This window comes from Schistocerca cancellata, chromosome 3 (assembly GCF_023864275.1).
Source record: "Schistocerca cancellata isolate TAMUIC-IGC-003103 chromosome 3, iqSchCanc2.1, whole genome shotgun sequence".
NCBI classification, from domain to species: Eukaryota; Metazoa; Arthropoda; class Insecta; order Orthoptera; family Acrididae; genus Schistocerca; species Schistocerca cancellata.
In genome coordinates this window covers 263,022,660-263,036,179 of record NC_064628.1, presented here as the reverse complement: position 1 = coordinate 263,036,179, position 13,520 = coordinate 263,022,660, and the positions used below count along the sequence as shown (strand labels likewise).

Genomic DNA, 13,520 nt, shown 5'->3' with positions numbered 1-13,520 from the left:
AATGTAGTTCTGGCATAATTTTCACAAATAAAAAACTAATTTTTGTTGGAAGCGTTTGGCAGTCAATTGAGGAATGTGGGGAAAATCCGATACAAACATAGGATGGCAGACCGCTGATTTGAAATCCCGCCACGTTTTGCCAACAGTCACGTGGTTTATGTTGGAGCCACACTAGCCCCATAGCTTCTGCACAGCAAGGTATGGTCGAAGGAGCCGACGAGATAGTAGAAGATTGGCAATATGCATTTTTGAAAAATGTACATTAGCAACATAATGGTGAAGAAATTAATGCATGAGAAAGTTTAAAGTTGTCGTATAACCAACATTGGACGTCAGATTGCTGACGATGCATGTAAACTGAATTTTTTGCGCAACCTAGAAAATACTTGTCTGTGTTAATATAGGAATCTGTAACAAAATTGTGTTGGCAATCTTGATGGGTGGCTGCTATTGCCTGCAATTGTTTTCACATGTTTACATTGTGTAATGTGTTTGTAAATAAAAGTATAATGTGACAGAGTATGTTGTCTGCAACTTTTCCCTCTTCCGTCTAATTCGTTGCTGATGGTAAGTCATTTTCATGCTTGCAGTTTTAAAAAAAAACTTTTATGTAGGGTGCAATTGCGAAGTCACAATTGCAGTATATTCATATGGAAAATGAGCAGAAAAGGCCTCACAAGATCTATAAAAGATTCTATTAATCCTTTCTGTTTTAAATGTTTATTATATTTTTTTTCATTGCTTGACTGGTGGAAGTTCTTGGTAGCATGACAGGCATAAACGATAGATAGTTTACCGAGAACAAAATATAGTAGTTGCACGCTTTAACCAGATATGAGCGCCTAGCAAATATGAGTTTCCAGTTTGAGCCGACGCTTTTCTGCCTAGTTTTACAATTGCGATATTTCATTGAAAACTGGTTTCACAGTGTATCTGAAACAATAATTTTACTATGTCTGGCCGATCAAGACTCTTGACCGAAATAGAAATATAAATAAATACTTGGATTGTAGTGAAGGGATTGGCATAGACCATACGAAAACTTAATTTGCTAATTATATGTGCAAAATAAACAGTTATTTTGCTATCGTTAATTAGACGGATCTGTTCCAATGCAGTAGGCGTCCGTCAACACCAGCGAAAATATAAAGCGCTTGATTTAACAGATGAATAGCAAAGAATATTTTGAATTGACAGTGCAAAATCATTAATTATATTTAATATTCCCAAAACTTTGATAGCTTGTATGTATAATTTTACTCAGATATGTTTTGAATACTGTGTAACTACGGCAAGTTTCGTCATATTGCTTGTATTTTATTTAACTTTTCCGTATCTTCAGCTGTACATATTGATTTGACACTGTAAAGGCTTTCTAATGCTGTTACTAGACTTGTTTGTCATTTGATCAGACTTTTAAAACGAAAACATTTTATTGCCCAACAGACTTTTGAGCCCCATTAACAGTCTGCCTAATGACAATTTGCTGTTGACGAATCCAATGCTCTTTGTAACTGTGCTGCAGACAGGTGGTTTGGTAGTGGGTAGTTTATCCAATATGTTGTTATCTTGTCATGTGGTATTAAATTTCTTTCTTGTTGTTGTTGTTGTGGTCTTCAGTCCTGAGACTGGTTTGATGCAGCTCTCCATGCTACTCTATCCTGTGCAAGCTTCTTCATCTCCCAGTACCTACTGCAACCTACATCCTTCAGAATCTGCTTAGTGTATTCATCTCTTGGTCTCCCCCTACGATTTTTACCCTCCACGCTGCCCTCCAATACTAAATTGGTGATCCCTTGATGCCTCAGAACATGTCCTACCAACCGATCCCTTCTTCTGGTCAAGGTGTGCCACAAACTTCTCTTCTCCCCAATCCTATTCAATACTTCCTCATTAGTTATGTGATCTACCCATCTAATCTTCAGCATTCTTCTGTAGCACCACATTGTCGCCTTGTCCCACATCACATAGAGTTGTCCCACTGGTGGAAAATGAACAAGTAATATGCCACAGCATCTATATCTATGGTGTGTCACATTTGCCATGTAACCAAACTGCAGCACTGCTCTCCACATCCTCACTGTGATGTCAGGGGCTCCAGCCATAAAATCTGGTTTCACCAAAATGGCTGCTCCTGCACTGAACAACTTGTATGGAATAGTGGTAATTTTACTCAGGGCTACTGCATAGTGTTATGATTGTAGTTCAGTATCACTTTCATCTAACTTAACTATGTAAGCAGCACACCCTAGGAAATTTGTCAGGTGACATGGATGTTTTGTGTTCTATATTTAATTGGTGTTCGGAGTGACATCTCATGATGCCGATTGGAGCTGTAAACTGTAGTGCCGTCCGGCTCATCCAGAGCCTATCTATTATTAGTGAAAATCATATCAAAATCCTTGTAGTAGTTCCTGATATAAGCCTCCACATATACACAGAAAAATGGGATAGGGGCTGTATAAAATGAATAGAAGAAGAAACGTATAGATGTGCATATTCTGGTAATAACAGTTTAGTGTGGTGCAGTGGCCTAGTGCAAGTCTTTCAATTAGATGCCACTTCATGGGAAACATTGATTTGATCAATGGAGATACATGGGCAGTATAAACGTACAGAGGTCAGAATGGAAAATGGCAATAGGCCACACAACAACGAGCAGAGAACCGTCGCCACTGTTGGGAGCAATGAAAATGAAATGAATGCTCTTGATTGTGCAGCAACAGCCGCCACTGTGAGATACGTCATTCACTACTATATGGCAGTGGCATTGTTCTCATAGCAGTCGTTGACTTTAAATAATCATCACTCATAAATATTTATAAATTATATGTAGAAACCTTTCCTGTATCTCAGTTTACTAATCAGTAAAAACCTTGTCAAAATCGCTACAGTAGTTCCCGATATTAGCCTGAATATACAGCCAGCAGTGAGCAGGGGTGTTCAATTTATGTATGTAGAGAAAAGAAGAAAATTCTCCACATATGGCTTGGGATATTCTTAAACAAGGTTAAGGTTTTTCTCAGTGATTTATAATGTAGAAAGGTGAGCTGTATTTTATTTTGCTGTTTTCATAGAAGAGGCAGTTGCTTTCTGGAGAGGTATCTGGTATGACAGTAATCAGAATTGCTTAATGGAACAACCAGCCTTGTATGATGAGAGTTTCTTCTAAGTAGCTGCTGTCTGTGAGTAGTGCATCTTTGATCTGGCAACAAGAGAATTCTGCTCTCAGCCCAGCCAAGATCGTAACAGAAGTGACATTGTTCCTGTTTGAGAAATTCCACTGGGATCCAAGCTGGAGGACCTCACTTAGTTCTGGGTGGAATATTGCAAAATGCCACTCAAAAGAAATAATAAACGTACTGTATTCACTTCACCCACCATCTACAATTACAAACAGGGGATACCTCATAATCCATAACATTATCATTTTATCTTTAATGGAAATGTGTGTGACTTTGACTTTGTCTAATGATTCAATACTGACAGTTAGATGCTGATTATAGTTATATTATACTTTTACATTTAAGGAACCACAGAACAGATTGTGGACTCACACGGACTTACATCACAAATTACCAGAGCATCATAAATGCTAAAGAATATGCTTGATCAGCATCATAATAACATGTGCAGGATGAAACTGATATTTTACAACATATTTCTCTACAGAAGGTATCAGAAATGTTGACCCAAGTGTTCAGAAATGTTGATGTAAGTTTAAGCAAAGTGACAGATTGAGGTACTTAAAGATGGAGAGGACCAGCTCACTGTTTTTTCGTAAGTTGAACAGATTGCGGCTTGTATTGCAGAAGTACAGTACAAAGACCATAGGTAATGACCAATAAAGTGGTTAAATGCCTCATACAAGCTACAGAAGTGGTTTTTGTACTTCCCTATGCACCCGTAGAAAACATTTGTGTCGAGATAACTCCTCCATTAGTGCTGCTTTCGCAGTATATAAATGAGCAGGCTGGTGCAATTGAGTAAACAAGTGATCACAGGAAATTCCCTAAGAAACAATGATCCTTTGAAAACTTAGTAATAGAGAAGCAGAATATAAAGAAAAGTTAGAAGATATTTGTGCTTAGCGTGAGTGACAAGAAACAGATTTCAAATTACTGGAGTGGTCAACATGAAAATTTCATCTCACAAGGGAACCTCCCCATCGCACCCCCCTCAGATTTAGTTATAAGTTGGCACAGTGGATAGGCCTTGAAAAACTGAACACAGATCAATCGAGAAAACAGGAAGAAGTTGTGTAGAACTATGAAAAAAGTAAGCAAAATACATAAACTGAGTAGTCCATGTGCAAAATATGCAACATTAAGGAAAGTGTAAGCTCCGGAGTGCTGTGGTCCCGTGGTTAGCGTGAGCAGCTGCCGAACGAGAGGTTCTTGGTTCAAGTCTTCCCTCGAGTGAAAAGTTTAACTTTTTATTTTCAGACAATTATTATCTGTCCGTCCGTCCGTCAAATGTTTTCGGTTCCCATTGGAGAGGCACGTCCTTTCGTCTACTAATCGCACGGTTTTGCGGTGCGGTCGCAAAACACAGACACTAAACTCATTACAGTGAACAGAGACGTCAATGAACGAACGGACAGATCATAACTTTGCGAAAACAAAAAGTAAACTTTTCACTCCAGGGAAGACTTGAACCAAGGACCTCTCGTTCCACAACTGCTCACTCTAAGAACGAGACCACAGCGCTCGTGAGCTCACACTATCCTCGATGTTGCCTATCTCGCGCATGGACTACTCAGTTTGTACAGTTTGCTTATTTTTTCGTAGTTCTACACAACTTCTTCCTGTTTTCTCGATTAATCTGTGTTCAGTTTTTCAAGGCCTATCCATTGAGCCAACTTATAACTAAATCTGAGGGGGGTGCAATGGGAAGGTTCCCTTGTCAGTACTGACAATACTGAGCATCAATGGACCAAGTTCAAGAGCATTGTACAATATGCCTTAGTTTGGCATGTGCTGAGCTAAGTTTTGAGGGATGGGAAAGATCCACCATGTTTGACAGCCATTTCAAAAAGCTGCTACGAAAGCAAAGAGTACTTTACTGCAAATCTAAATATACACAAAGCCTCATAGACAAACAAAAACTAAATGAAGATATTTGTGCTTAGCATGAGTGACAAGAGAAACCTGTGTGAAGCATTCAATGAATTTGAAAGTAAAATTCTATGTACCAATTTAACAGAAGATCCTAAGAAGTTTTAGTCTTATGTTAATTCAGTAAAATGATTGAAGCCACATATCCAGATGCTCTGTGATCATAATGGCACCAACACAGAGGCCAAAATAATAAACGTCTTTCTCCAAAACTGTTCCACTTAGTAAGATTGCAGTGTAGTTCCTGCTTTAAATCATTGCACTAAAGTCAAAACGACAATTATTGAAATAAATGATCTTGGGTTAGGAAAGCAAATGAAGTCACTCAACAGATGAAAGGCCACTGGACCTGAAGCCACTATAATTCTACATAGGGTGTGAGAAGAAACTGGCTCCTCTTTTAGAAGCAGTGTACCATACTTCCTAGTGATTGGAAAAAGCACAGGTCATTTTCACTTGCAAGATTGGTTGACAAACAGATGCACAAGACTATAAGTTTACATCTCTGATGTCAGTCTGTTGTAGAATTTTGGAACATGTTTTATGTCCATGTATTATGGTACTTCTGGAGACTGAATATCTCCTTTGTAGGAATCAACACAGGTTCTGAAAACATCATTCATGTGAAACCCAGCTCACTCTGTTTGTCCGCAAGACCCAGAAGGCAGTAGCTATCATTACCAAGGTTGATGCAGTGTTCTGACTTCCAGGTGTTTGATACAGTTTTGCACTGCCACCTATTGAACAAAATATGAGTGACTGGAGTGAAGAATTTCTTGCAAACAAAACACAGCATTTCATCCTACATAAAGAGAAATCTTCAGACATAAAAGTAATGTTGGATGTACCCCAAGGAAGTGTTAAAGGAACATTAATTTTCACAATTTGTCGTGGTTGATTTGAACATTGACCCTGATTTGGCTGTAAATAAAAAAGTTGCAGAGAAAAAAATTATTTTATGCATCTTAAAACTACAGGTTTTTACTATTTTTCAACATACCATTTAAATTTAAGCATTTGTTACAGAATTTCACTAATTTATTAAGTTTGGTGCATAAGTTTGTAGCATTTTTGTTCCCACGTTGGTATTCCATTTGCTATGAGTTTATTTATCGATTGTCAGTTTTTATTTGCAGTTCACTGTTGCTATTTAAGTTTACATATTGTCATTTTGTCATTTGGAGGTAGTGACTGGAGCAGTGGACACTAGAAAATGGAGTGCCAAGTGCAGAAATCAAAACGTTTCTGATGTATTCTTTGTTTGAGTTCAGTAGAGGGGTGACTGCAGTGAAGGCAGCCACAAACATTTGTGCTGTGTATGGGGATAATGTCATTGGGCAGAGCATGGCAAGAAAATGGTTTTCTTGTTCTAAGGTGGATCATTTTGACATTAGTGACACTCTATGTTCAGGGAGACCTTCGAGGTTTGATGAAGATTGTTTAAGCACGTTAATCCACATCAGTGTGCTCAAGAATTGGCAAATATGGTGAACTGAGATCTTTCCATCATTGTGCGCAATTTGCTTGCAGTGGGAAAGGTTCAAAAATTGCGTGTATGGGTACCACAAGCTCTAAGCCAAAATCACAAAAATCAGCAGGTGGCCAAATGTGCATCTCTGCTTGCTCATCTCCAATTGACTTGTGAACAACACTAACCATTACTATTCTGCATCAATACTGGTGAGTAGAAATCATGTCTTTATGTTAACATAAGGAAAAGAAAGGAATTGTTGAGCCCAAACATAGCAGCAACTCCCTGTACAAGACCTGCGCACATTCACAAGAGATAACATCATGCATCTGGTAGAGCAATGATGGTATATTTGTTTATTTGTCCATATAAATCTCTTTTTCAGTACATATATTGTACACAGGATATTGGACCTTTTTATCTATTGATTTTTCAAATGTCAAACATATATTATTTAAATTTTTATAACTGATTGGATCCGTACAGTTAATAATTACAATTTTTTTAAAATGCTGTGTGTTTATAACTTATTTCTACAATTAAAGAAACAAATTACATTTTTTCTTGCATAAGATACTAAGAGATTGAATAGAAGCAGTTTTTCTGAAGGTAGGCTGTCGCAGACATTTTAAAGCTCTGTAGTTCAGGAAGAGATTTTATATGTCTCGGTAATCTGTTGTATAGTTTTGTTCCTGCATGATATACACCTTTTTGGCACAATGTGGTGTTACACTAATTAATATATATGTCACTGTCTGACCTGGTACTGTAATCAAGGACACTTTTGTTTTGAGGGAAAAGGTTTTCTTTTCTCGGTATACTTTTCTTGACAGGCATGACTACCTCCAGTATGTAAATGCAGGGAATGGGTAGGAACTTTCTTAAAGATTTGCATGGTTTTCTGCTGCTCACTTGTTTCATTATTATTATAATTGCCTTTTGTTACCTGAAAACTGTTATTGCCTGGTGTATATTTCCCCAGAAAATGATAACATACTTCAGTACTGAATGTACACGAGCACAGTATACAGCCCTAACTGTTTCTACACTAATATTGTTGCAAAGAATTCCTTAGGGATGTGATATGAGTGCTCCATTTAAGATTTTCCTGGCTACGAATCCAAAGAAATTTAGTTTCATTGAGAGCACTAGTATTTGGTTATCTATACATATTATGGGTTGTGCCACATTTTTATTTTGATTGGTATGGAAATTCATGAGTACCGTTTTTTGGTGTTTAGCTATTAGCCTGTTTCTGGTAAACTATTCAGACACTCCTTTTGTAATATCTTTTGCAGATGCAGTAAGATTTTCTTCTTTATTCCCTTCAGTCAGTAGACTGGTGTCATCTGCAGACAGTACTGGTTCAGAATCCCTAACGTATGATGGGAAATCATTAATGTACACAATAAAATAAAAAAAGGGGGGAGCCCTGTGGAACACTATGACTTAGTCCACATGGTTCTGCAAGGTGTACCTGGAGTTCATTTCGTTCCATGTACTTAATTTCAGTCACCTGAGAGCGATATTCCAAATATGATTTAATCCATTGATTTGGTGCACCTCTTACACCATACCGTTCAAGCTTCCTCTGGAGCATAGAACGATCAATCACATACATATTGTTCCCCGAGGTGTAACCATCACTGCTGACATTTATTGTCAACAACTGAGATGTCTTGCAGATGCAGTCCAAGAACATTAACCAGGGAGACTGTCTAAAGTGAATCTAATCCAGGATAATGCCCTCCCGCATTCCGCTAGACTGATGAAAAATACTATACAGGAGTTGGGTTGGGAAGTCATTCTGCGCCCAACTTATTCATCTGATCTTGTGCTCTCAGATTTTTACTTTTTCCACTCTCTCTCAAACAACCTTCAAGGAAGTTTTCTAGATGAAAATGTGCCCTGGACATGGCTCGAAGAATTCTTCGGCTCAAAACAACGTGATTTCTACAGTTGCACAATTGAAAAGTTACTACAGCATTGGCAAACTGTTGTAAATAGTGAAGGAGAATATATTATTGATGATGAAAGTCTTTGTTATATGTATATGTTGTGTTTATTAAACTTATGGAAAATTCTGCTGTCTGGGAACATAGTCAATCTTTCACAGCATTTTGAAGATCATCACTGAGGTGCTGCGACACAAGCCACTTCTTTGTGTGAGCAAAGAAAGGAAAATCACTTGGCACCAAATCTGGGCTGTATGGATTGGACACAGTCACGTCCATAAAATATATAGGAATATGTAGACAGAGTGATTTAAAGTAGGATGACCGCATAAAACTAATTGCTGGCAAAGCAGATAACAAATTGAGAGTCATTGAAGGATCCTGAGGAAGTGTAGTCCACCCACAAAGGAGGCAGTTTACGAAACCCTCATTCAACCACTACTTGAATATCGCTCATCAGTCTGAGATCTGTAGAAAATCGTTTTAATAGAGGAATTAGAGGAGATCCAAAGCAGAGCAGCCCATTTCTTTACAGGTTCATTTAGTAACTGCAAAAGCATCATGGAGATTTATTTATTTATTTACACATCAAATTCTGTAAGACCAAATCGACGAGCAAACCTCCAAGGTCATGGAATGTGTCAGTACATGAAATTATGACATAAAAGTAATAACAGATAAAAATAAAATGTTTATGAACCTGAAAAAAGTCAAGCCATAAGTTTAAGAAAACACAATCAAGAATACTACAAGAAACAGTTTAATTTTTCAAGGAACTCCTCGACAGAATAGGAGTGACCCATGAGGAGAATCTTCAGTTTTGATTTGAAAGCATGTGGATTACTGCTAAGATTTTTGAATTCTAGTGGTAACTTATTGAAAATGGATGCAGCAGTATACTGTACACCACTCTGCGCAAGAGTTAAGGAATTCCGATCCAAATGCAGGTATATATATATTGAACAGGGTTCAACAAGAGGTTTGTGAACTTATACCATTTATTGCCCGAACTGCCCATTTCTGAGCCAAAAATATTCTTTTAGAATGGGAGGAGCTACCCCAAAATATAATACCATACGACATAAGACAATGAAAATAAGCAAAGTAGACCAATTTTCATGTTGAACGATCACTCACTTCAGATACCGTTTGTATTGTAAGAATGGCAGCATTAAGTCTTTGAACAAGATCCTGAATGTGGGCTTTCCATGACAGTTTACTATCTATCCGAACACCTAGAAATTTGAACCATACTGTTTCACTAATCATATGCCCAGTCTGTGATATTAAAACGTCAGGTTTTGTTGAATTGTGTGTTAGAAACTGTAAAAACTGAGTCTTACTGTGATCTAGTATTAGTTTATTTTCTACAAGCCATGAACTTATATCATGAACTGCACTATTTTAAAGCGAGCCAGTGTTGCACGCAACATCCTGTACTACCAAGCTAGTGTCATCAGCAAGCAGAAATATTTTGGAGTTACCTGTAATACTAGAGGGCATATCATTTATATAAATAAGGAACAGGAGTGGCCCCAACACTGATCACTGGGCAACCCCCACTTGACCCTACACCACTCGGACCCCACATCACAGCCATTCTCAAGACTGCGAATAATGACCCTTTGCTGTCTTTTGCTAAAGTAAAAGGTGAACCAATTGTGAGCTACTCCCTGTACTCAATAATGGTCCAGCTTCTGGAGCAATATTTTGTGATCAACACAATCAAACATCATAGTTTAATCAAAAAATGTGCCTAACATTCGAAACTTTTTGTTTAACCCATCCAGTACCTCACAGAGAAAACTGCACATTTGATAGCAAATCGTGATATAAAATGATCAATTATCCTTACATACACAGCCTTTTCAATAACTTTAGCAAACACTGATGGCATAGAAATAGGTCTAAAATTGTCTACATTGCCCCTTTCTCCTTTTTTATAAAGCGGCTTTACTACTGAGTACTTTTATCATTCAGGAAACTGACCATTCCTAAAGGAAAAATTACAAATATGGCTAACACGTGCAGCACAGTACTTTAATATGCTGCTAGGCACTCCGTTGTATGCATGAGAGTCCTTAGTCTTCAGTGATGTAGTTATTGACTCAGTTTCCCCTTTGTCTGTATCACAGAGCAGAATTTCAGGCATCAATCTTGGAAAAGCAATTGCCAAGAGAGTTATATGATTCCCTGTAGCAACTAAATTTTTATTTAATTCACCAGGAATGCTCAGAAAATGATTGTCAAACGCTGTACATATATCTGATTATCAGTGACAGAAATATTTTTACTACGAATTGACTTTATATCGTCGACCTTGTGCTGCTGACCAGACACTTCCTTCACAATTGACTATATAGTTTTAATTTTATCCTGTGATTTAGCTATTCTATTTGCATACCACATGCTCTTTGCCTTCCTAATAACATTTTAAGCACCTTACATTACTGTTTGCAATGGGCTACTGTAGCTTGATTGTGACTACTTCTAACATTATGATACAATTCCTGCTTTGTTCTACATGACATCCTTATCCCACTAATCAGCCACCCGGGCTGTCTTTTACTGCTAGTACCCCATTTAGATCGTTCTAATGGAAAGCAACTCTCAAAGAGCATGAGAAAAGAGTTGAGGAAAGCAGAAAATAGTTGAGGAAAGCATTACATTTTTCATCTATGTTATCGGCGCTATAAACATCCTGCCACTCTTGTTCCTTGATGAGGTTTAAAAAACTCTCTATTACTGTTGGATTAACTTTCCTACATAGTTTGTAATTATACGTGACATTTGTTTCAGTACAAAAGCCTTTTAGTGTTAAAATTTGTGCATCATGGACTGAAAGGCCATTCATCCTTTTACTAACATACTGCCCATCTAGTACTGAAGAATGAATAAAATATTGCCTATGGCTGTGCTACTGTTCCCCTGCACCCTAGTTGAAAAAATCACAGTCTGCATCAGTTCATATGAATTTAGGAGATCTACCAACATCCTTTTTCTTGCACCATCATATACAAAATGCATACTGATGTCAGTCACCACATATAATTAATTTCTGGTACCTCCTACAAAGTGAATCAAGAACCCTCTCTAGCTTGAGCAGAAATGCTCTGAAGTCAGACTTAGGGGACCTATGAAGAACAACAATTAGAAGTTTAGTTTCACTAAATTTAACTGCACCAGCACAGCATTCAAATATCTGTTCAGTGCAGTGCCGTAATATGTCTAAAATGGAATACTGTTTTTTACATACATGGCCACTTCCCCACCCCACAAGGAACTCCTTTAAAAATAGCCAGCTAATCTGTATCCTGGTAAAGGAAGCCTCTGAATTGTCAAATTATTTAAGTGGTACTCCGATATACCAATAATTTCAGAGTCAACACCTATAAGCAGTTCACTAACTTTATCTCTTATATCTCTTATATTTTGATGAGATATGCTAATTCCTTCTCGGCTTGAAAACATGACGTCCTCTGAAGGCGAGACCTTAGTTAGAGGGACTTCCTTTAAGCAGGTATTCCTATCAGCTGACTTCAATCTAAAAAAGGTGCAGCTCTAACACCAGCTACTACTGGAATTTTTCCATGAGTGGTCCAGCACCACCCACTACACAGTCACCTACAAGCTTTGCCAGTCTCCCCTTCCAACACCTATTTAGGTGCAGGCCATGCCTAGTGAAACCCAGTCTACTGATAGACTCAGCTGGCACCACTGAAATGTGACACATGCCCTCTGACATTAGTGCCCTCTCCAGCACCATGTTAACACACCTAATAGCCACATTAAGATGAGGCTGGTCATGGTGCTAAAAAAGTTGCATGAAATGCACATTAGTGCCACTAGTTTGAGTAGCTCTCTTTACCAGGTCACCACCTACATCATACTCCCCGTCCCTGTGAAGACTGTTTCCTGCTCCACCCACTATCACTGCCTGATCCTCCTTCATAAAATTCCTACATAACTCCCCTATGCTGTCAGTCACCTGTGCCAACCCTGCACTAGGCTTCACGATACTGGTGACCTGCTACTCACTGTCCAACACTTCCTGCAATTGCTGGCCCACACCTCTACCGTGCAAACTACCTAACAGCAGAACCTTCTTCTTTGTGTTAGACTTTGCAACTGACCTAGGCCTCCTAACTGTTGAGGACTGCTGCATGTTCCCTATATCTACAGCCAACTGCAGTAGCAGAACTGCAAGACAGGCATTATGCATTATGATATGTTTTACTGTTAAAGTTCTGAGAGCATATATTCCTAGAGGAGTCAACTAAGATATTGCTTCCTCCAACGTGAAAATACCATGAGGATAAAATTAGAGAGTTTGAGCTTGCGTGGAAGCTTACCAACAATCATTCTTTCTGTTAACAATAAAAGGGGACAGTGAGAGTGGCACACACCATAAGGTGGGTTGTGGTGTGTAGATGTAAATTTAAGCAATGGTCACTGTTCCTCTACCATACACAGGTTGGCAATATGTGTGTGAAAGGATAGTTTTAGTTCCAGTGAAAAGCAAGGAAAGAGGTGATACATTTTCAGTGCCAAAATAGGGACCATTTAGTATTCTTAACAGTTTGTGAGTGGTTTGGTGATAATTCATTGCAAACATTACAGTGTCGTTTGTCAAGATAACTAGGACTTGTTTCTTCAGTTTTCCCACCCACTCCTCCTGGGAGGTTGCATTGAACATAATATGCTGTTGGATTCTGTGAATACCACGTCCTGCAGAGCAGAACTACAGTGAGCTTTATTGTTACATAGAATGTGTGTGTTTTGTGCAGATGGATAGGAATGCACTTCAGTGTTGGAACGCTGTTGTTCTTGGCTGTTGACCTTACCTTCTCCACTCTGTTTCTGTGGACTTTATACTATTGGAAGTTGGTACTGATTTGACTTTTGATAACTACTATGTCCATGAATTTTTCAATGCGAAAGACCAGTGTTGTAAAGAAGCCTCATTAACGGATGCTC

General features: G+C 38.3%; 1 protein-coding gene across 1 annotated transcript in view; it reads left to right on the top strand.

The window, feature by feature from the left end:
* The first annotated feature begins 284 nt into the window (after window positions 1–284).
* Window positions 285–13,520, top strand: part of LOC126174909 (TGF-beta-activated kinase 1 and MAP3K7-binding protein 1-like) — a 121,277-nt gene continuing 108,041 nt past the window's right edge. The window contains exon 1 of the mRNA XM_049921345.1: window positions 285–567. The gene's annotated coding sequence lies outside the window, so the exon portion shown is untranslated. The remainder of the gene's footprint in view (window positions 568–13,520) is intronic.